Genomic DNA, 24,004 nt, shown 5'->3' on the forward strand with positions numbered 1-24,004 from the left:
AATTGGTCAAAATTTTGACCAATGAAGGTGGAAAGTTTTGACCAATGAAGGTAGAAATTTTGACCAACAATGGTAGGAAAAAATTTAGGCGTTGGTGGAAATTTTGACCAATGAAGGTAGAAAATTTTGACCAATCAAGGTAGAAATTTTGACCAACAAAGGTAGGAAAAAAATTCAAGCATTGGTGGAGGATCTATGTCAGTTCTAGATGAAATATTAGTGACTGCAAAGACAACACTTATCCCAAAATCACTCGTTTTCTTCATTTCGTCTAACCTTTTTTTGCAAAATTTATAGCCATGGTAGTACATAGCTTTGTAGTTTTTGACCTGCAATTATTCAAACATGTCAAGAATCTTCTCATTGATTTATGAGTTAATATTAAACTTATGTCTCATGATTAGTAATCTTATGTGTACCTTTGTATCTCTTAAGCCATATATTAGATCAAGTACCATTGGCATAACATTGGGATCTCCATTACGATGAGCTTCTTTAACCAATGATGCAACACCATCCTATGTTAATAAGCGACCATTTTCTTGAGACTCTTCAATCCATACTGTCATCTAATCAAGACTGTTTGCAATATACAAGTGTAGTGCATCCCACTCATGACCAACTATAAAGAAGACAATTACATCAGTTAGAAACAACTTATATATTAATGATGGATAAGAATTTTTAAATTACAAAAAAAAACCTATAATTACCTCTCACCCTCCTCAATCTACCTTTCCCTATCAAGTACTCCCCTTTGAATTTGTCATTACAATTGGGATCCCAAATGTGATCTACATGGATATCTACTGCAAACTTTGGAAGATATTCACTAATATACACCATGGTTTTCTATATCATATATCCCTCTATCATAGAACCCTCAAGACGTGCTCTTTGTCAAACCAAGCCCTTCATAAATTTCAAGTGCCTCTCAACCATCCACATTGATCTAGCTTGTACAAGTCCACACAATTCAATCTCCTCAACACTATGTATGAGGTAGTATTCTTGAGCATTGAAAAATATTGGAGGTAAACACTTTTGCATTTCAAACAAGCTGTGGAATTTTTCTATTCCAATATTTTATATCTTTTTTATCAATTTCTTTAGATGATAACCACCTAAAAGAGATTCAACACACAAAAACACATAAAGGAGACTACAAATAAAATTATACAATAGATTTCAGATAAAAAGCTACAAATCTAAGAAAAACCACTTCTAACCTCATGTATTTTCCAAGATCATATATAACTTGTTTAATAATATTGTCAAAATATTGTGGAAGGGATAAAGGTAAGATGAACTGTAATCATTAAAAAATGATCATTTCAATATATTATTAAATAATGCAATTGGTACTACATTCAATCTTACAAATATACTATAAATAGAGAACATGACTTACCTTGAGGAAGGTATGCCAATCATGTGTTTTCAACCCTGGCCCAAAATCACCTTTCTTTGATAGAAGAGTGCTTATATTTGTAGCAAATTTTGTTGGAAATTTTTCTTTTTTTATGACTTCTTTTACTGCATCACTTTTTTGCTCCATTAATAACCAAGGAAGGGCACTTGTATGTATGTGGTCTCCATTGCTATTTGATTCAATGAAAAAATTTAGTGCGTGATTGGATTCATGAATGTCAGTACAAATTTTGGCAATTTGTTTTCTATCACGCCTTCCATCCAACATTTTCCATAGTGTCTCTATTATATTCTTATCAATATGCATACATCAAACAAATGCGCGATTCAGAGATCCTTGTAGTATGGTAACCTACTAAATTGAGTAGGATAACTTTTCATTCCTCTAGGAAGTTGGTCATTGATGCCTTGACAACCTTCATGAGCATCAATTATAGCATTAGTAAATATAAGACATTATCGAAATACAAATTTTAAACTTCAGACAACAAATTGGACATTACCTCAACAATTTAGTCGATCGTATTCCAACTTTCATAAATGAGATGTCATTCTTTGTGGCCTTGATGATGTCTATGCTTTCCCATTTAAAAGATATTTTTTAGAAATTCAATACCTATGATTATTGTGGAGAAAGTGTCTAAACTCATCAAACACCTACTTTCCTAAACTTCTCGAATGACAACATTTCATCTTCGGACCACAAACTAAACATGCAAATTTTTCCTTTGTCTGAAGATCTAAAAGATCATGTATAATTGGGTCATGTACAATTATCTTTCTCAACTTAAGCATTCAATAGTAATGTGTAAGCACTATAATAGACCAAAAATATGTGATCTTAACAATATAACATACCACAAAAATGAGTTAGCCTAGGGGCATCATGTATTGTCCATACAAGCATTGCATGGAATTGAAATTTTCAATGTCCTATTGGTCTAGAGATGTCATACATAGTGATGTCATTCCATAATTTCAACAACTCATCAATTAGGGGCTCAATATACATGTTCATATCTTTAACTTGGTATTTACCTAGCAATTGAATGGACATAAACATTACATAATTATTATGACCATTTTCATGCACTAGATTTATATATTAATTTAGATAACTATAAAATAAAAAAAATCTGGCACAATCATTGACAACATTATGTGCTCCCTCTTTATGGTCATCCAAGGAGGAGTGTTATTGTTAATAACAAAAATAGGCCACACTGAGTAAACAGATCTCATATCTCCATATGGATTGACACCATCCACTGCCAATGAAAGCTTCAAATTACGATGTTCTTCTTTAAAGTGTGACCATGTTTCTTCTATCTCTTTAAATGCAAAACCATCGGCAAGCATTTGCATAATGTCATCTTGACTTCTATTGCATGCATGGTAATCCATAAATTGTGCCAAGCTAGTACACCTAAATAATCGTTGAAGACATGGAATAATGGGAATGTGTTGAAGAACCTTGTGAGGCAATTTTTTTGTTATTTGATCTGACCGATATCTACTAACATGACAATCAAGGCACTCTGTTGCAAATTCATGTTTTTTATGATATAGAATGTGATCATTGGGACATGCATGTATTGTCTGATACTTCATTCCAATCTGATCCATTATGTTATATAATTCTCGGTACGAACGAGGCAAAATGTTTGATGGTGGTAACAAAAACTCACTAATCAACCTACAACTACAAATATGCATTGTTAATATAATGAATAGTAATTATATGCTAACATTGAAGATGAAAAAAATGACATACCTTAGTATACGTGACATTGCTACATTGCATATACTATTCATAACCTTTAAGTTCACCAACAACACTATAGTCGAGAGTAGAGTTGTTTGGGAGCCTTCATATAAGGGCTCGTGTGCCTTCTCAAGTAAAGGTATATCAAGACCATCTTCATCACCATTATCAAATTCACTAGTACCATCATTGTGAGCCTCTTCATCACTCGTCCCAATACCATCTTCTTCAATCTTGTCCTCTAGCACATTATCATCTTCTTCCATGGGAGTGTTATCCTCAACTTAGATATTCACACCTCCATGATCCTCCAGTAGGAAATCCACATTCAAAAATGGATGAAAATCATGGCCCCCTTCAACATGACCATATTTCCTACAATGACTCTGGGCTATTGTGATTAGAATTCTTCAATTCTTTAAGCCCTTACACTTTTCCCAAGGACAATAACATTTATAGGGTTTTCTTTAGAACTAAGCCCACAATGCAGCCATTGTCTCATTATTTTGTTCTGGGTTCATATTGTTAGGCGTGGTCTGTCTTCACAGGAAAAATATACCTACAAATAAATTGGACATGTTGTAGTTAATGTTTATATCTGCACATGTGGAAATTGTTGATTAATGTTTTCAAATGTAACTAAAATGATCCTATAATTTCTAGAAGGCCTAGATGTTCACAACATGTGGATTTATAGACAATGTATCTTAGTTATTTGCAAAATGCCTTAAAGAGATGTCACAAGGTGAAAGTTACTTAGGTGCTAATAGCAGCATGCCATGACTAATCCTAATATCAATGACTAATGTGATTAATGCATCAACTAATGAAGATGACTAAAAGATTGAAACATATTAATGCAATCTTCAATCAAGAACATGTGAGCTCAAAAGATGGGTAAATCTCAAAAACTCATGAGCCTAAGATCATTACAATTTCAGCCATGAAACAATTGCAATTGAAATTTGTTGAAAAATAGGCCTAAGTGGGTTGGCCTAAGGGTCAAAAGAAGAATTCAGATTTCACTTAATTACAAATCAATTAGCTTATGCAAGTTTGGCCTCATGGTGGTTGTACAATTTTAAAAAACTTAATCCTTAGACCATTTGGGCCTAACATCAAGGGATGTGAATTTAGGACTCAAACATCAATAAAGGTTGGATGTTAAAATTCTTTGGAACATCCAAAACAATTCCATAAGCATATAAGAAGAGAAAATTGGCGAGTTTCACTTTGGAGGATGATTTTGGAAAAGAAATTAGAGATCAAGATATCTAAACTCAAATGGATTTAGTGTTAAACTTAGAGTTTATAAAGGAATATTATATTTGGAGGGTTCAAATGCTTGTAGATCTGAGTTTAGAAATGCAACATTTTGTTACAAGAAACAAGATAAGTGTTGATAAATATTTTGTAGGAATCCATAAATGAGAAAGGAGCCATTAGATATCTTCTTTAAGGAGAAAATAGACTGGATTAATTTTGTGATAAAGTTTTCTAATTGAAATTCTCATTTTGTCTAGAAATCACAGAATGCAAATTGTATTTAAAGAATAGACATTATACTCATAGAAATCATCTAAGTAGTTTGTCTTCATTGGATTTTGCTTCTTAGCATTTTGATTTTAGTTGAAATATAAAACCCAAATGTTTGACAAGTGGTGTTGTCTTGCAGTTTAATGATGTCTGATGCAGGAGCATCAAGGCCAAGGATGAGGATGCAAGAAGAAACTAAAGGCAACAAGATGTGAACATGACCATGATAGGTCATTGGTTGTAATGAGACCATGAAATGATCCTTCAAATATGTTTTATGATCATTTTTGTATTAAAAACAATTATGTAAGCCTAAATGGCATTATGGGAATTAGAATGTACCTAGGGTCATTTATAATTTTTCAAGGGAAAATGGAATCCTAGAAGGTATTAGGATGATTAACATATGTAATGCAAATAAGTACAATACCAAAATATGTCAAATTGTCAAAGTGTTAACAATAGGCCACAATAAGGGAATCAAGAAGTTAAGAAGGAGTCATTAGGAACATTGCACTATTTGAGAGTTATTAAGTCTTATTGAGGAGTATTGAGTCATTTAGGAATTTTATTGAAAGGTCTTTAGTCTTGGACTAGCCGAGGTTATGGTGCAGAACTGTTATTAAAATTTATTAAAAGTTATTCAAAACTGTCAAGTGGCTGTTAGGAGACAGTTAGGGAGTTGGTCGATTATTTGGGAAGTTAGACAGTTTGGAAAGGGTACAAAGTTTATAAAAAAAGATGTAGTGTGGTATCAAAAGGGGAAGGAGTCGAAGATCATATTGTAAAAGTTTTGAAAATTCAAATAAAGAAATAGTATTTCTCTACCTGTTCAGAATAGTCAGAAAACAGTGACATTATATTTGATTGTCTTTGTTTTATTGTACAATTTCTTTGGTTTTAAAAGCCTTTGATTTGAATCTCCAAAAGAATTTGAATTTTTTAATTTTTCTTTCCTGTAAGAACAGTCATTTATTGAAGATTTTGTAGCAGTGAATTAATTAATTGTCACTGTCACATGACAGAGAAACCAGTTTGAGTTACATTTAATTGATTTAACCCCTTCCACTATTGTAATGGAATTGTGACTCATGGAAGAGGGTAATTTAATGTCTAATGTATCTATATTATGGTGTTTATGCAAAGATATGTAGGGAAATGGAAGATAGAGGTCACTAATTGTGACAGAGGGTTGTTTGAGGGTTACTAGGTGTTGGGACAGTCATAGGTCTGGAGGTTCCATCTCAAAGAGGATTATATTTTATGACAAGGAATGTCATGTTAGGGCTATATGAAGGTGTTGGATCCATTGGAAGGATCAGGAAATGTTTGGAAAGGTGAATTTGGTAAAACCCTTGGTTTAGGCACCTAGGAAGGAGGGTTTGTTGATTGGGTGTGTAAAACTTGATGGAATCTCCTATGAATTTGAAAATCCTTTTTTTTGGATGACAAGACAACTCTTTTTGAGGTTAGATGGTTTGTGAAATGAGATATGTTAGTGGTTTCTTTGTAACATAAAGGCTAAAAGAGGGTTAATTATGGGGCAGTAGTGTTGGTTTGGGCATTTGGTCCAAGGGAGTAGAATGAGCATTTGAAGTATGTTGTGTAGAATCCAAAAGGGTATCTAGATATGGTCTTAGTTTTCTGAGAGTTTTGGGAAAAGTGAGAGAAAAGTGTGAAAAACTTATTAGGCAAGGCTAATTGGGAAATAGGCCTAGTGAAGGGCTTGTCGTGGGTTTTTGGTATCAGATAATAAGATGAGAATTTGGTAACCTTGAAAATAGGTTAGTTGAAGTTGTTTGAGATGTGTGAAGGTGACAATAACACCTAGTTGAAGTGAAGTCAAGATTGGAGCCTATTGAGGCATTGTGGGCATTTGATGGTTGTTGAACAAGATTGCTTGGTGAGTCGATTTGAGGGACATGGGATGATTTCTAAGATGTAAAGCCTATGGTGGCACAAGAGAATGGTATGTGTACTCTAATAAGGTTTAGAGTTGATTGGATCAAGGAGAGTGATCCTATGAAGAAGCTTGATTGTGTTATGAGAACACTAGGAAAGTCCCTCTTATTGTGAATAACTGAAAGTCCACCTAGGTCTCTGCATCAATGTCGAGGGCTAAAGGTGGAATGATTTCAAGACAGGAAAGCAAGCTCCAATAATAACTTTTTAGAATTGCAACCAGAGTCCTAAGCATTCCAATCCAAATGATTGTGTATCAATAAGATTTAACACAAAATAATCCTAAGAACATTAAGTAAGTTAAGCTGAAACATATAAGAAAATGAATACATGTTCCTATAATTGAATAATGATTATCCAAGATTCACTAGTTTTGGGTCAATCAAGACTAAAATATAGATGAGCATAAACTTTGAACATGAAGGAGAAGATCTTCTGCTTGATTTTTACCTTTACAACACAATAATCTTTTGTCAATTTGTGCTACAAGTGTGGAGATCTCATCTAGTATCAGAATTGCCAAGCCTTGGTGATCCCATTTGTGTACATGTAGACTTAGAAGAATGGTTTGTTGGCATCTATGGGTATCTAAAGAGAAAAAAATTCCCTGATAGAGTTGATGAAAATGCTTATATTAGGATAAGAAAACTCTTTGGTTGCTATCTTGTCTTGTCAAATGTCTTGTATTAGAGATCCTATAATGGTCTCCTCCAATGATACTTAAGCAAGGGTGAGATACCACTCATTTTTTGAGAGGATCATTCAAGCCCCACTAGAGGACATATAGGTGGTAAGGCCCTAGTTCAAAAGGTAATTCATGCGCAATACTATTAGAAAATAATCCCCCATAATTCATGTGTAATATATGTGGTAAGGCCCTAGTTCACTCGTAGTTTAGTTGGTCAGACGGACTGATCCCTCATAATGAAACTATTATGCCAAGAAAGATTTCCCCTGTAATTATGTAAATATCATCTCAATCTATTTCAAATTGGTAATTAAGCTAGAAATTGAGCATTCAATAAAACTTATTATAGATATTATTGAAAATCTACTTTGTAGCTTTGTTTCCACCATACCAATTCATGTAAAGCCAAAATACTGATGTTTCAGTAGTTGAAAGTTATGTAGCTATCCAGAATCCAAATATGTTATGTGCAACATCACTTTGTAGACTTGCAATGAGGATCAAATGAAATAGAAAAAATGGAACTTTCTCAGCAGATGAATTAAGATATATTTGATCTATAGAATTGAGTTCAGTATCTTATAATTATGACCATATTCATGTTAAGCCATGACATTGTGATTCTATATGCTACTAAAAGCTCTCTTGATTTAACGTTCCCTTGGTCAACAGATGAACATATCAATTGGAAAAATAGCTAAAATGTAATAAGTGTTTCATTTTCAATCTTGAAATTTAGATCATTTCTAATTTAAAGTGACCCAATAAACTTCTTATTGAACCAAACACATTGATAATGTTTTATGTTTAAAATGCTCTTCTATCAATTCAAAAATGAAAAATAGATTTTAGCATTTATTAGATCCCTATGATTGAATCTTTAATTATCTAGAATGTGGCCAATTAGCCATAGCTCATGAAAAACATTTATTTAACTGTACTGCTTGGTGTTGCTAGTTTATAATCCTATCCAAGGTGTTGGTTATAACTTGAATATATTTCAGGCATAAACATAGTAAGCTACTTAATTTTAAGGATTCAAATTTTTATGAGTTCCATGATGCTGAGAATGGTAGGAGCTTGTTAATAACTTGCTTGATATCTATAATTCAAAAGTAGCTTTTTGTGTGGAATGGGCAAGTTTTTTAAGAAATGATTCATCTTTTTTCCATAGGATTTTAAATATATCCAAATATTGCTATGAAGCTTCTATGCTAGAAAGTATTGATTGTCAAGAGAAGTTTCATGCCTATCTTACAAAAACAAAGGCCATGACAGATTAACAAAGGAAGGTGACCATATATAATGGTAGAACCACCACACTTTAAAACAATATGAGATTTTAATAAGGAATACTCTAGTGTTACACTTAATACTAGATCTTAGGTTGTCTGAAATGGTAGTTTGAAGGAAAAATAGGTCATAGATTAGGTATGTACATAAAACAAACTAGGTTACTTTTTAAAGGAAAAGATAAAATAGAAGTGAGTTAAATAACACAGATTTACATAGCATGCTGAGTAATCCAGATTCAAAAAGGATGAAGACGAAATATGTGCCTAAATAAAAAAGCAGTCCTAAAAGATCATCAAGAAGGATTTGAGGATGCTACTAAGAAAAATAGTGCGAACACCCACAATTTTGCCAATTTGCACTAGAATTCTTCATCTCAGGTCCACTTGATTGTGGAAAACAACTATTAGCTACTTCTTGCCAGAGATCATGTTCACCAATTATTACCAAATTTTTAAAAAAAAAGTTTTGATTTTATTAATGAGGAGCCAAAGCAATACAAGTTCCTCTTTCTAAACTAGCATTATTTTATGAAGTTGAATGGTTGGTTATTAATTTACAGAAACAAGATTAGCACCCTAATTAGAATCATTCTAAGGTGATATCATGTAGATCCATGTTGTCTAGAATGAAAAGGAAAGCATCAATAGTGCATCCAGTTTGTGTTGAGCTAGTTTTGTAATTCAGCTAAAAATGAAAGAATGACACAAACTTGATTGGGAGAAATTTTGTTACATGTTAGCTGAAAATAAAATCATTTCAGCAGGCAAGGGTGCATGACTTGTTAAATTTTTGTGTGTTTCTCAAATAGATTATGTGGATTGTCAAGAAAAAGCATCATAGATGAGGTCTAAACATGATACAAACTATGTCGCTTTTCAAAGAAAATATTTTAATCACACAGATCAATATTATATGCAAAGTAATCCAGATCCAGAAAAGATGAAGACAAAAGATATGTCTAATTAATTAACACAGACCTAAAAGATACTAATAGAGGATTTGAAGATGATTTTTAGAAAAATGTTGCAAATGCACATGCTTTTTTTAGTGCACAAAATAAATTTTATAGTCAGGTCTGTTTGAAGTCAGAAAACAACTATCAGGTACTAATTACTGAAGATAATGTTCACCAATTACTGCCACATTGAATCACAGGCTTTTACTTTATTAATGAAAACAACACAATTTTTTCTCTCTTAATTAGTATTCTTTCCTAAATTTGGATATCCTATAATTTTTTGTGAAGATAGAATTAGTGCCCTTATAGGAACTAATGTGAGTTGCCATCATGCAGACCCACTTTATCTAGAATAAAAGACAAAGCATTTATGATGCATCCAATTTGTGCTTGACTAGTGAAATACACCTCTACCATTGATGTAAAGCATAATGAGAATGAGAGAAATTTTGTTACCTGTTACCTAAAAATAAAACCAATTGAGGAGGCAAGGGTGCATGAGTTGTCAAAACTTCATGTGCTTCTCAATCAGTTTCTGTGAATAACAGGCAAAGTCTTCACATACCCTCATACATTTTAAGATTGAAACACAATCAATATTTTTTTGATATGGAATGTTTAGTAAAATAAAGTAGAGAAAAAGAGACACACAGTTGTAGTAGCACCCTTCTACCAAAAAAAAACACCTAGTATACAATAATAGATAAGATCAGGACAACAATAATAATTACTCATTGCTAAAGAATGTGGTATCAAACAGCCACCAAGACAATTGGGTTCAGGGTGTACTAACATCTCCTAGTAGCTATATATAAGTGTAATTTATTGGTGACATCATTCTTGCCCAAGATATAGAAAAATTAATTAAAAAGACACTAAAAAGTATGATATGGTTCAAGCCAAGTTTTACATCAAAATGCTACCTAATTAGGTGATGCAAATCCTATTGTTGTTTACTTAGAGTTGTGACTTTTAGGTGTCACAAGGATGGATTGATTCCTCTTCCAGTTATGTGTAACCTGTTATTTGGCAAAAAATGCTTGGAGATACAGAATTCCTCCATAGAAGAATTGCAAATTCAAGCATAAGAATAAATAGCATGCTCCAGAAGTTATAGCAAATCAAAATATAAAAGTTGAAGAAATCCACAATCAAAATTTTTGACATAAAAATGCTTCATACTTGACCTTCCCTCATTGTCACTCTCTTAAATTGCAAATTATTTCTGAGACAAACAAAAAGAACTAAAGCTTTGATTACATATCCAATTGTCAAAGCATTTTCCTCATCTTCAAATATCAAAGGGCTTAGGAACTAGACTTGAAAGTAAAACTTAATGAATTCTTCCCAGACACTTTATTGTATTCACTTCTATACCATAAATCAACGCTATTGGTGTTGCCTCATCCTAGTCCAAGTTTTTTTCCAGCAATAGAACCGCCAGAATCTACAAAATTTTCTATGTAGTACAACAATCTAAGTTGCACTCATGCAATGATTCTTATTTCAAAATAATCTTCAGAAAAGAAATTGGATACACAAGTTTTAAGCAGATTCTACTCTAGCTTCAGCAAAAGAATTATTAAGTGGGATGCCTGATAATTTTTTAGAGGGTTCAATAACATTAACTGATCAGAAATTGACTCAATCAATTTTTCAAGAGATATATGCATCGTGAAGGCCTTGGATACAAGACTCATCATATTTGTTAGTATACTTCACACTTTTCTTTTTCCATGTAATTTTGATAGGTAATCAATCTATTGGTATTTTGTTTCTATTTGTTCTTTGTATGTAAGCTTAAGGGCAATAACGATAATTACCATATCTAGATAAATATTAAAATACATAAAGAGTTGTATTATAAAAACAAGTTTCCAAAACAATCTAAACAAAACTTTGAGGATAGAAGCCACCTATTACTTCAGAATTTCCAGAGCAATCGTATCAGAATGAGTGATATGGATCATAAATTTTGACTCTTGTGTTATTTTTATTGCAACCACCTATTTGTTTTACAATATATATATTGTTGTATTAACAGAATTTTTATTACCTTAAGCTTGGTTGGAGGGTAATTCATGAATATTGATCTGGCTTGAATTCCTAACCCATCCGAGCATCCTCAAATAATAGGCATTTATAATTTCCAGTCCTACCAACACAGTGATCAGTAGGCTTGCAATTAAGAAAAATGGATTGGATCACAAAAGAATAACAAAGCACCATATACTCACTCTATCTATGAATTTTTCCACCAAGAAGAAAATCTCACATAAAAGATAGTCTATAATTGAAAAATTTGTATGTGTACTAAGCTATAACAAGAACTTGGGCTTTCATAATAGTATAAATTTTATTCCTACCTACACAGCAAATGACGGGCCTACAATTGTTTAAAAACAAAATTGATCACACACTACAACAACAAAACACTATAAGCCAACTTTAACCTCAAAATTTCCAACTGAGAAAAGCAAATCTCAGGATAGTCTATGAAACAAAAATCAAAACTAGTGCCCAATTATACAAGAATCTGGGCTCTCACGTCAGGGCATACAAATGGACATAGCATATTGAATAATTCTTCTGGAGATAGCTATGTTCCAAATTTTTGGTATCTATAATGCTTCTAGATTTGATACTAGAACTTTCAAAATGCAGTTTAATCCAGAAACACTATTCACTACCAAAATGCACTGTGGAAATCTAGTTTTTAATGGACTTAAAATACTCTAATAAATAAAACCCATTACAGTTTTAGTGCTATTTCCTTACTTCCAAAACCTGAAAATCCAAATGAAAAATGCTTACCCATTACACTCTCAGAACTACTTTCTTAATTCCGAATCCAAAATACCCAAATTAAAATTGCTAAGTTATGAAATTTATGATAAAGCCAAAATCCAATATAGTGTTGGTTTAACTGATTCTAATGGTACCAAAATCACCTTAGAAAAACCTATTCCTCAATGAATGATGGTCTATTTTACTTAGAATATTAAAGATTCAGTGTACTAGTCTCTTTGATTTCAATCTCCACTTTTACCATCTGATCCTTTTTCTTCCCAATTTTGAAAATGTAGGGTGTGAAAGGCATATGGTTTGCGGATCTTGTATTTACAGGATGCAAGCTTATGGCATTTTGGTTTGCAAGAAATGTATCCAAACACTAATATCATCTGATTATGTGATAAAGTTGACGGCAAGAGAGTGTGAAGCGGGCATTTTTGCTAAGTCTTCAAAACTCTTGCAAAAATCTTCAAAGGTAATGATATGCAATGATCGACTGTCTTCAAAATTATTGCAAAAATACCAAAACCCACAAGCACGCGAAAGACAAAGAAATGTGTTTTTTTTTTTTTAAGCACTGTCTTGGTCAAAATTTTGACCAACACGGGGCTTATATGTGCAAAAAACAATTTGTTTACCTTAACATCTCGACCAACCTAAACTTATTTAGTTAATGGTTAAAAATTTTGGTAGAAAAATAAGGTTAAAAGTAGTAGTGTTTGGAAACTCTAGACCTCCAAAATCCTTAAGATCTTTGAAAAGGATATTTGGAATGGTGGTTTTTTGGACCCTTTGTTAAGGATTTTTACAAGATATTGTGGTTTTAGTGCATTTGGAGGGCTAATTCTAGTAGCCTTTTTTCAAAGCTTTTGCATACTTTTCACTTGTGGATTGGACCTCGATTAGGGTTTTAGTGTAGTTTTGGGTTTGGAAGCTTGAATGGAGTCCAAAAACATTCCAAGGTGACCATCCATTGATTTGGTGGATAAAATCAACATTTGGGGTTATTTGTGTTGATGGGGATTAGTAAACAAGTTGTTTTACCTTATTGATGTGTACCAATTGAAGAGTTGGGATCTATTGTATAAAGTGCTAAGGAGCCTAGGGTGGATAGAATCCCTAGTTGGTCAAGTCTATGACCTAAGGAGTACTTGAGAGAGATATTGGGGAAGAAGTAAGATTGGTAGTCACATCAGAGTTGTATCAGAAAAAGTTAAAGATTTGGGAGAAAGTGGTGTATGTTTGTAGCTACTAATGAGTTAGTAAGTGAGTCCAGCATGGTGACTAATGCAGAGTTATCCAAAGAAGTTTATGTGAAAAAGGAGTAGAATAGGCTCCTCCAACTGGCCTTGGAAGAGGTGAAGAAAAAATTAGAGGAAGTTGCTAATGCAGGTAAAAGGAAAGAAGAAGAAGATAACAAGAAGGATAAAGAGGTAGCAGAAGAGGATGTGGTACCTAAACCTGGCCCTATATTGAATGAAGAGCCCTTTCTAAAAGCTATCAAAGCCCTAGGAGGGAAAGCTTTGGAAGGTATTCCACTATTTAGTGGAAAATTGGATATTGATGTAGTGATGGATTGGATAGATGAAATGGAGAACCATTTTGAGTGTGAAGGACTATCAAAGGCATGGAAGGTCAAAGTGGCTAAGTCAAGACTTAGAGGATCAATATTGACATGGTAGAAATATGTTCAAAATGAGAGAATCAGTAAGTACAAGAAGCCTATAGAAAATTAGAATGCCATGGTTACTAAATTTAGGGAGAATTTCTTACCAAAAGACTATACAATTGAGCTCCATAGAAGGAGACAAGCACTAAAGAAAAAAGACCTAGATTTTGCCTTTCATAGACGATTTTCAAAGACTATGTCTTAGATCCAAGAAGCAAGAAGATGAGACAATAAAGGTGGCTAGATACTTAGGAGATTTGAAGTGGAATATCCAAGAAGAGCTCAGTGTTCAAAGATGTCATCAACTAGCTCTAGATGTGGAGGAAAACAATAAGAAGAAAGGGGATTCTAACTTCAAGGAAAGAGACAAGGGAAGAAATCATAGAGGACAAAGAGGAGGTTACCAAGGTAGAGGTAATGAGCAAAAGAATCAAGGTGAGAACAAACTCACTAAGCAAAAAAATGAATTAACTTCTAGAGGAGGTTATGGAAGAGGTAGAAGTAACCAAGGAGGCTCAAATAGATGTAGAGTATCAAGTAGGAATATTTCCTATTTTTCTAGTATGAAGTGTTATAATTGTGGGCAATTAGGCCATCTAGCATATAGATGCCCTAACAAGCCTTCTTCTAATCCTGACAAGAGGATAGCATATGTTCAAGATGACAACTACAACAAGGATTCTAAAATGGATCATTTTGAATTAGAAAAGGGAGAGAATCTAATGTTTAGAAGGGTGTTGATTAAACAACCTACTCCTAATGAGCCTAAGATTAGAAGAGATCTATTTAGAATTAGATGCAAGATTCTAGGGAAAGTATGTTGATAATATCATATTAGAGGAGGCACTCAATAAGTTCAAGTTGACTATGATACCTCATGTCAATCCTTATAAAGCAACTTGGCTCATTAAGGGTTAGAGCATACTAGTGAATGAGAAAACTTGGGAAAACTTCTCCATCATAGGGCATAAGGAAAAATTATTGTATGACATCCTACCCATGGATGCTACCATTTTCTATTAGAAAGACCTTGGCAATTTGATAGGGAAGCAATATTTGATGGAAAGAAAAATTCCATCTCATTCAAGAAGGGAGGCAAAACATTCAAAATCTATTTTTTATTAGGGAGGGAAGAACCATAAACCAAGGTACCTAGTGTACTATTTTGCAGTGGTAAATAATTTTTTAAGTACCTCAAGGATGAGGAAAGCTTGAATTATGTAGTAGCATTGATGTCTAAAGGAGAAGAGAATGCAGTGAAAGAACCATTATCTAAGGAAGTGCAGGAGTTTCTTGAGAAATACAAAGACATAGTGAGTGATGGGGCTTGTGCTACACTGCCTCCTAGAAGGGTTATAAGTCACCAAATTGACTTTTTTCTAAGTGCATCCCTGCCTAACACAAAAGCATACAAGCTCACTCCAAATTATAACTTGGAAGTGGCAATGTAGGTACAAGAATTAATGGACCAAGGTCTAATACAAAAGAGCATAAACTCATGTGCAATCCCTATTGTTTTGGCATCTAGGAAAGGGGGGAAATAGAGATTATGTATAGACCCAAGAGCCACAAATAGGATCACAATCAGGTATAGATTTATGATTCCTAGGATTGAGGATCTCATGGATTGTCTCAGAGGAGCTAATTACTTCACTAAGTTGGATTTGAAGAGCAGATACCACCAAATTAGGACTAAAGAGGGAGATGAATGGAAAACTACATTTAAGACTACATATCAAATATATGAGTGGCTAGTGATGCCATTCGCTCTCCCTAATGCTCCTAGCACATCCATGAGGCTCATGAATGAAGTGATTAAGAACTTCACATACATATTTGTGGTTGTCTGTCTAGATGATATACTCATCTTCAACAAGACTAAGGAGGAGCACATCAAGCACGTAAAAGTAGTAGAGTAGAGATTACATGAGGAGAATCCTTCCATCAATCTTGAGAAGTGTGAATTCTTCAAGCAAGAACTTGTGCACCTATAGGAATTACAATAGGAAAGGTGAACTATTGGGGAGGGGGTTGAATCAATAGTTAAAACTTGGATCCATAAAACTTTCACCATATATCCTTCTCATATGTTTAATAGATTAACTGAAATAACATGTAAAACATATGTATCTAAATCATGAAAAAATGCAAGCATTCACACACATAACACCAAATATGATTACCCAGAAACCCTCCAATTGAGAAGGTAAAATTGGGGTGGAGATGACACACACAAATCTTCACTACTATAGCAATAAAGTGTATCCAATAAAGGTTATAATGTTTTGACCATAAAACATGATCTACCCTATGAAAGGTCTGCCCTGTTAAAGGATTACAAAGACTATTAGGTCTCACCTTGTTAAAGGATTTCAACACCCTATTAGAGGTGTTCCTGTTTAGAGGACTACAACTTACAATTAAGTAAGCACCATGTTAAATGATTTCATACATCCTATTAGGAATGCTCTATAAAGATATTTGACTAAAATCACCTGTTAAAATGTCTCAACATAGATCCTATGGTTGACACTTGCTTGCCTAATAGTAGATGACCTCTAAATAATGTCTTCTTGATACTTCTTGATAAGATTTCTCAATGTTGTATCCTTTTCTCTATCCTCTATTCTTCTCTAACTGATTCTACAATTAACTATCTCTTCTAAGTCACCATGAATTCTTTGTTTGTGCATGCAAACTATTCTCTTTTCTCCTTCAATTCCTTGCAAATTCATCATAAGAGTTTAGGGTTTCATCCTCCTTAAGAAGACTTTGGTGGCTTAGGGTTAGGTATGAATCTACGACTGAGATTTATCCATTTTTCCACTTGATCCTTCCCCTTTTCTGATTGGCCACATGAAATTGCATAGGGAATTCAAATATAGATTCATCCTTCTCTCCAAAATATCAAAATCTAATCTTAAGTCAGCTCAAAAATGGTTTACATGGTTGCTTGTGTCATTACAAACAAATATGTCAAAACTATTTCACTTGGCATCTGAAGTCTCTGATGCTCAACATAAATTGATCTTTATACTATGACTCGACATCTATATTTCTTGGCATCCACTAGTTACTCGGCTCTTGTGTAACTCGACATAGTCTATCTACTCATCTTCTATGTTACTCGGCATATACTATTTTCTCGGCACTTGAGTGACTTAGCACATGAGCGACTCAACACTCACTATAACTCAGCTTGGTCTAATATTTACATGCCATATGCTATTAGTTTGGCATGAACTAAATAAGTAATTTAAGTGTATTGACAATTATTTGTCAAAACCAATCTAAGATCAACAATCTCCCCCTTTGACATGAGTGTCAAAAACACTTGAATAAGCATTAACATCTATATTATCTTGAGTATAACATATCCCTTGAGTTAGTGTGTCTATTATGTAACCAAAATTGTGTACTCCCTCTGAGTAAATCCATAACTATTGATACACTTTGACTTCATTCTTATACTCTTTCATCTAATACTTCTTGTATTGTGATGCTTCTCCCCCATTTATTACTTTCTTTATGTCTCCCCTTTTGTTTTATCCTCTCCCATTCTTATTATTCTCCCTCTGTTTATATTCTCCCCCTTTTTGACACTTACATTAAATGGGCTATAAACTTATTATGTGTTTGTCTAGAAAATATTTATGGACATCTAATATTATTTTGAGGGTTGCATCCCAGTTATCACATGCAACATCCAGTGACTTGATTTGGATGGAAAGCTTGGTAGTAAGGTGAACTAGACCATCTAAAGTAGAAATATTGGGGTCTTTCTTTAGTAATGTCTTGGCATAGCCTTGTTTCTTGTGCAAAATTTCCATATGGGGAGTGAGGGTTTATTGAATGCTAGTCAGTTTGGCCCTTATGTTAGCCTCATCTATTATCAATATAGCTAACTGACTCTGTGTCTAAAGTAATGTCCTGAAATGCTTCTCACTATGAGCTAGATTTGATGGTAGTCTTGCACCAGATGTAAAAATTCTCTCTTGAGACTCAGAATGTGACTTCTGGTCTCTTGGGTGAAGAGTGATGGGTTACACAATTTAGTGTACAATGAGAATACGTTCTCAAGTACCTTCTTCACATCCTCAACCTTAGTTGCCAGTGCAACTTGAGTTAGTGTTATGTCACTAGATATTTTTTCATTTACCTTGTTTTGGAACTTCTTTTCTGACCATTCTAATAGTTTGACATTAGTATCAAGGTCTTCATTGTTGACATTCTCTACAATATGTGTTAGTGATTTCATTAGTGGCTTGGTCTCTTCAGGAGTTGGTGGGTAAATGTATCTAAAAAGATGTCTTTGATGTCCTATAGAGCCTGCTTCTACCTATGTTCTCTCCTAAGCATTTCTTAATGCTTTTTCCTTTCTAAGGCCTATTGTAATATGCCTACTTATTCTATTGTCATTGTATCATAATCATATTTTGGTATAATAATTTTTTCATCAAGGCTTATATCTCCCTAATGTATTACCTTTTCAACCTTTGATGAACCTGGCCTCAGCACTGAGATCTATAGTGGAATAGTATCTATGTTCGGCTTCTGAAGAGTTTGTGTAGAAGGAGTGCCATGTTAGAATTAAAAATGGGAAACATATACTTCTAAGGGGTTGTGAATCATAAGTTCAAACTTCAGCAATTCGCCATTCATTATATGCATTCAGTATATGAACTAAAATAAAATGTAAAGCAAATGCATCTAGAGCATGTAAGAAAACATATGCACACTTGACACCAGATATGATTACCCAAAAACCCTCCAATTGAGAATGTAAAACTAGGGTGGGGATGACACCCATAGATATTTACTCCTACAACAATAAAATGTAGCCAATTAAGGTTACAATAGTTTGACCATGAAACATGATCTACCCTGTGAAAGGCCTACCCTGTTAAAGGCTTACAAAGATTATTAAGTCCCACCTTGTTAGAGGATTTTAACATCCTGTTAGAAGTGTGCCTAGTTAAAGGAATTTAGAACATCCACTTGGAATTTCACCCTATTAAAGGATTTGTCTCATCCTATTAGGACTAATCTACCTAGGAGATTTTACAAAAATTACTTGTTAAAATGGCTCATCCTGTTAGAACTACTCTAGCTAGGAGATTTTACAAAAATCATCTATTAAAATGTCTCAACATAGATCTTATGAAAGGCACTAGATTTCATAATCAAAGATCAAATCTACATGATTTCCTTCTTGATCCTCTCTGATCTAATATAACAATGTTGTATCCTTCTATTCTTTGTTCTCCTCTAACTAATTCTGCAATTCATTCTCACTACTAAGTCACCTTGAATTCTTTTTGAACAATTTGAGCATTAAACCCTTGATATCTTCCTTCTATTACTGCTCTCTCTATGTATTAAAATTTTGGGCTTCGTCTTCCTTATAAAGAATTTGGTGGCTTAGGGTTAGGTATGAATCTATGGCTGAGATTCATCCATTTTTCTGTTGGAATTTACAAGTAGGAAGTATACTTCTGAGAGGGGGGGTGAATCAGAAGTACCAAACTTTAACCAATAAAACTTTTAACTTAAATCATTACATGCATGAAACATATTTAAATAACATATAAAGTAAAAACATGCATGAAAATATTTGACACCAAATTTGATCACCCAAAAACCCTCCAAAATGAGAAGGTAAAACTGGGGTAGGGATGACACCCACAACTTACTACTGCAGCATTAATGTAACTTGTCAAGGTTACAATGTTTCATCATGAACCATGGTCTGCCCTATGAAAGGCTTGCCCTGTTAAAGGCTTTTACACCTTGTTAGAAGTGTACCTATTTGAAGGATTTACAAGACACTCACTTTGAATGCCACCATGTTAAAGAATTTACACAATGGCTGTTAAACCAACCTAAGTCCATAGAATTTCATTTTGCTAATACAATTGTTAGAGAGTATAGTAGAATGCTTGATCTAATCACTTACAATCTGATATTACTGATTTCATATCCTTGTTCTATCCAATCTTATCCTCACTGATATGATATGAGGCTATTGTAATATTGATCCTCTATTCTACTAACTGATATTACAATTCTTCTACTCTGCTAAGTCACCTTGAATCAACTCACCCCTTTACTCCTTCTTTTCTTTGCTCACATGCATCATACTCTCCTCTCTGAATTATGGGGCTTTATCCTTCTTAAAAAGATTTCTTGACTTAGGATTAGGTATGAATCTACAACTGAGATTCATCCTTTTCTCCTCTTTACCATTCTATTTTTTGATTCGCTGCATGTTGATTACATAGGGAATCAAATAGATTCGATCTTATCTCTAAGCTTTGAGATCTATTCATTAGCTAGCATGCAAAATGGTTTACATCTTAGTTTGTGAAGGCACAAACTCTTATCTTGATTATGTGTTGCTCGACACTTGCAAATTCTTGATGCTTGACACTAACTAAAATTTTGTCTTGCTCGACACCTGAACTTTGTTTGACATCTATTCTTTACTCAACACATATATTCACTGGACACTTGAGTGACTTGGCTATTTTAATGTCGATCCTTTGTTCTACTAACTGATATTGCAATTCTCTTGCTCTACTAAGTCACCTTGAATCAATTCAGCCCTTTAATCCTTCTGCTCTTCACTCACATGCATCATACTCTCCTCTCTAAATTATGGGGCTTTGTCCTTCTTAAAAAGATTTTGTGACTTAGGATTAGGTATGAATCTATAGCTGAGATTCATCCTTTTTGCCTCTTTACCATTCCATTTTTTTGATTGGTTGTATGTTGATTACATAGGGAATCAAATAGATTCTATCTTATCCCTAAGATTTGAGATATATTCATTAGCTTGCTTGCAAAATGGTTTACATCTTAGTTTGTGAAGGTACAAACTTTTATGTTGATTCTATGTTGCTCGACACTTGCTAATTAGTGATGCTTGACACTAACTAAAATTTTGTCTTGCTCGGCACCTGAACTTTGCTTGGCAAAGATTTTTTACTTAATGCATATATTCACTCAAAAGTTGAGTGACTCAGCACTTAATATATTTCTGGCTTAGGACATATTGCAACTTGGCACCTATATATATTATACTCAGCATATGTTGCTAGCTTGGTATGAACTTAGCAAATAGCTTAAGTGTGTTGACACTCAATTGTCAAAACCATTCTAAGATCAAAAATCTCCCCCTTTGAAATGAGTGTCAAAAACACTTAACTATACATGATGAGTCTATCTTCCTTAAGTATAATACAATCACAGTTCGGCATACATACAAAACTTCAAAATTTGTTGAAAATTTTGTGAAGAACTATATACCTCAAAATTTGGTAACCCCCCCTGAGTTGATGTGCCTTTTTTAGTATCCAAAATCTCTCTTAGTAGATTTGCCTCATGTTGATTCATTCTAATACTCTTTTTCTAATACTCTTTATCTAATTTGCTCTATTTTTGTTCTTTTTTTATTTACTCCCCCTCATGCTGATTCATTCTAATACTCTTTTTCTAATACTATTTATCTAATGTGCTTTTTTTCTATTCTTTTTTTGTTTACTCCCCTTTCTTTACTCTTCTCTATTTATTTTGTTTCCCCCTTTCACATGTTTCCCCTTGTAGATTAAGTCTCCTTCTAGCTTTTTGATTTATCTCCTTTGTCTCCCCCTTTTTGTAATTTCTCCCCCTTTTTGGCACTTGTGTCAAAGGGTCTATACACTATATTTAGCTAGAAAAAAAAATTTCATTTCCATGACAATATTTAGAGTAGCATCCCAATTTTGTATGGAAACTTCTAGGGATTTGATTTGGATTGCTGTCTCTATTACAAGGTGAACTAAGTCATCTAATGTTGAAAGATTAGGATGTTTCTTCAACACTGTCTCAACATAGGCTTGTTCCTTCTATAGTATCTCCATGTAAGGGGTAAGGGTAGCTTGTATTTGTACTAATTTGGCTCTAGTATTAGCCTCTTCTTCTGTGAGTACAACTATTTCCTTCTATGTATGAAGCATAGTATTGAAGTGCTTTTCACTCTGAGCTGGGTCTTTTGGTAATTGCATGCTTGATACTTTCATATTTCTCTCTAGGCTCAGTAACCTCTAGCTGGTTTCTTTTTTGAAGATCGTTGGGTCACACAACTTTGTGTATAGCGAGAATATATTCTCAAGTACCTTTTTCACCTTTTCTATCTTAATTTCTAGCTCTACTTGAGATAGTGCTATCTCACTAGATATCTTCTCATTGACCTTTTCTTGGAATTCCTTTTCTGACCATTCCATAAGTTTAACATTTGCATCCTGGTCCTCATTTGTCACCTATTCAATAATATCTAATAGTTGTTCTAATATGTTCTTTGCCTCATCAGGTGGCTACAAGCTGAAGAAATCTAAGAAGATGTCCTTGATCTCATGTAATGCTTGCTTTTGTTTTTACTCATTTTTGAGTATCTCCTGCTTCTGTTTCCTCTCTAATGCCTCTTGCATGATATTTATCCGTTGAACTGTAATGTTTTCATAGTCATATTTTGGAATGACTATCTCCTCATCTAATGTAGGGTCTCCATAGTGAAGTACCCTTGCAACTCTTGTGGAGCTTGAGAATGGTGCTGAGATTTGTAATGGCATAACATCAGTGCTCGGCTTTTGAAGCATTCTTGTGGGAGTCCCAGTAGTTGGCAAATTTACCAAAGTTTGAATTGTTTCTTGCTCCTATTCCTTTGGACTTTCCTTTTCCTCCTTTGATTTGTCCTTGTCAATAATAATTATTTGGGGTGGTGCACCTTGTGTTTGTGTAGTGGGTGCAGAAGTATCCATCTGTCCTATGTGTTCCTTTGTAGGCTCTTTCTCCTCTACAGGCTGAGTCTTGTGCTCAATCATCATCACTTTAACTGTGGTATCAACCTTGGTCTATGTATCAACTAATGTTTTCTTTGTAGATTGTCCACTTGTAGCTATAGGGATGACAGAAAGTGGTTCTTGTGGATTCACCTTATCCCTTGTTAAATTAGCTACAACTTTCTACAACTCATCTACACTGACCAATATAGGGTCATTGCATAATTGTGCTTGTAATGTAAAATGTTCAAGGATCTTCTTAAGATCCTCTATAGTCAATGGGTTTATGTTCTAACTAGATTTGTCAGGAAAATCCTTTATAGTTATTGTATCTGTAGGTGTCATGTGGAGGGCTCAAATGTGGTAGCTGTGTGTCTAGCACACTCTATTCAATTTGCTGCTCTTCAACTATTCCTAATTTATCTTTTCCCTATTTTGTCTCCTCCACTATGTTATCCCCTTTTTCTCTCTCATTTTCTTCTTCTTTGTCATTCTCCTCCTCTACCTCATCATTCTTTCCCTCAAAGGGATCCATTTCTCTTGGTTTAACAGATGTCAAACCATATATCAACTTCCACATCTTAGTAGATTTATTAACAACATCTTCAATTTTGTTTTGGAGAATGTTGAAAGCTTTGTATTTGGGTGCAAATTTTCTCCCATGCTTCTTATTAGTCTTAGCTATTTTTCCTTTAGTTAGCTTTGGCATTACTCAAGCTAAGGTAGATTCTCTTATTTCTTTCTCCATGTTAAAGCAATAATGCCATTTATTTTCAATAATAGAATATAAATATTTTGGCATTGAATTATCAAGTTCAACTAGGGTTTTCTTGAACTTAGCCATCATGGTATAGACTGATTCCTCAACCATGTTTTGTTCTTCCCTACTTAACTTACTGAAATCAATGTTCTTCAAGCCAATTAAGTCTATATTATCCTTAACATTTCCACAAATGTTTCCAAAATCATATTTAGATGCATGACTTACCACTCTAAATTGGCTTGTATCTTCCTACTCGATCCTTTCTTCATCAAAGTTAGGTTGAACAACATATTTTCTTCTTAATATATTATTTACTAGTCCTTG

The sequence above is a fragment of the Cupressus sempervirens genome, chromosome 1 (genome assembly GCF_028749045.1).
Source record: "Cupressus sempervirens isolate cs-2001-9-10 chromosome 1, ASM2874904v1, whole genome shotgun sequence".
Lineage (NCBI taxonomy): Eukaryota > Viridiplantae > Streptophyta > Pinopsida > Cupressales > Cupressaceae > Cupressus > Cupressus sempervirens.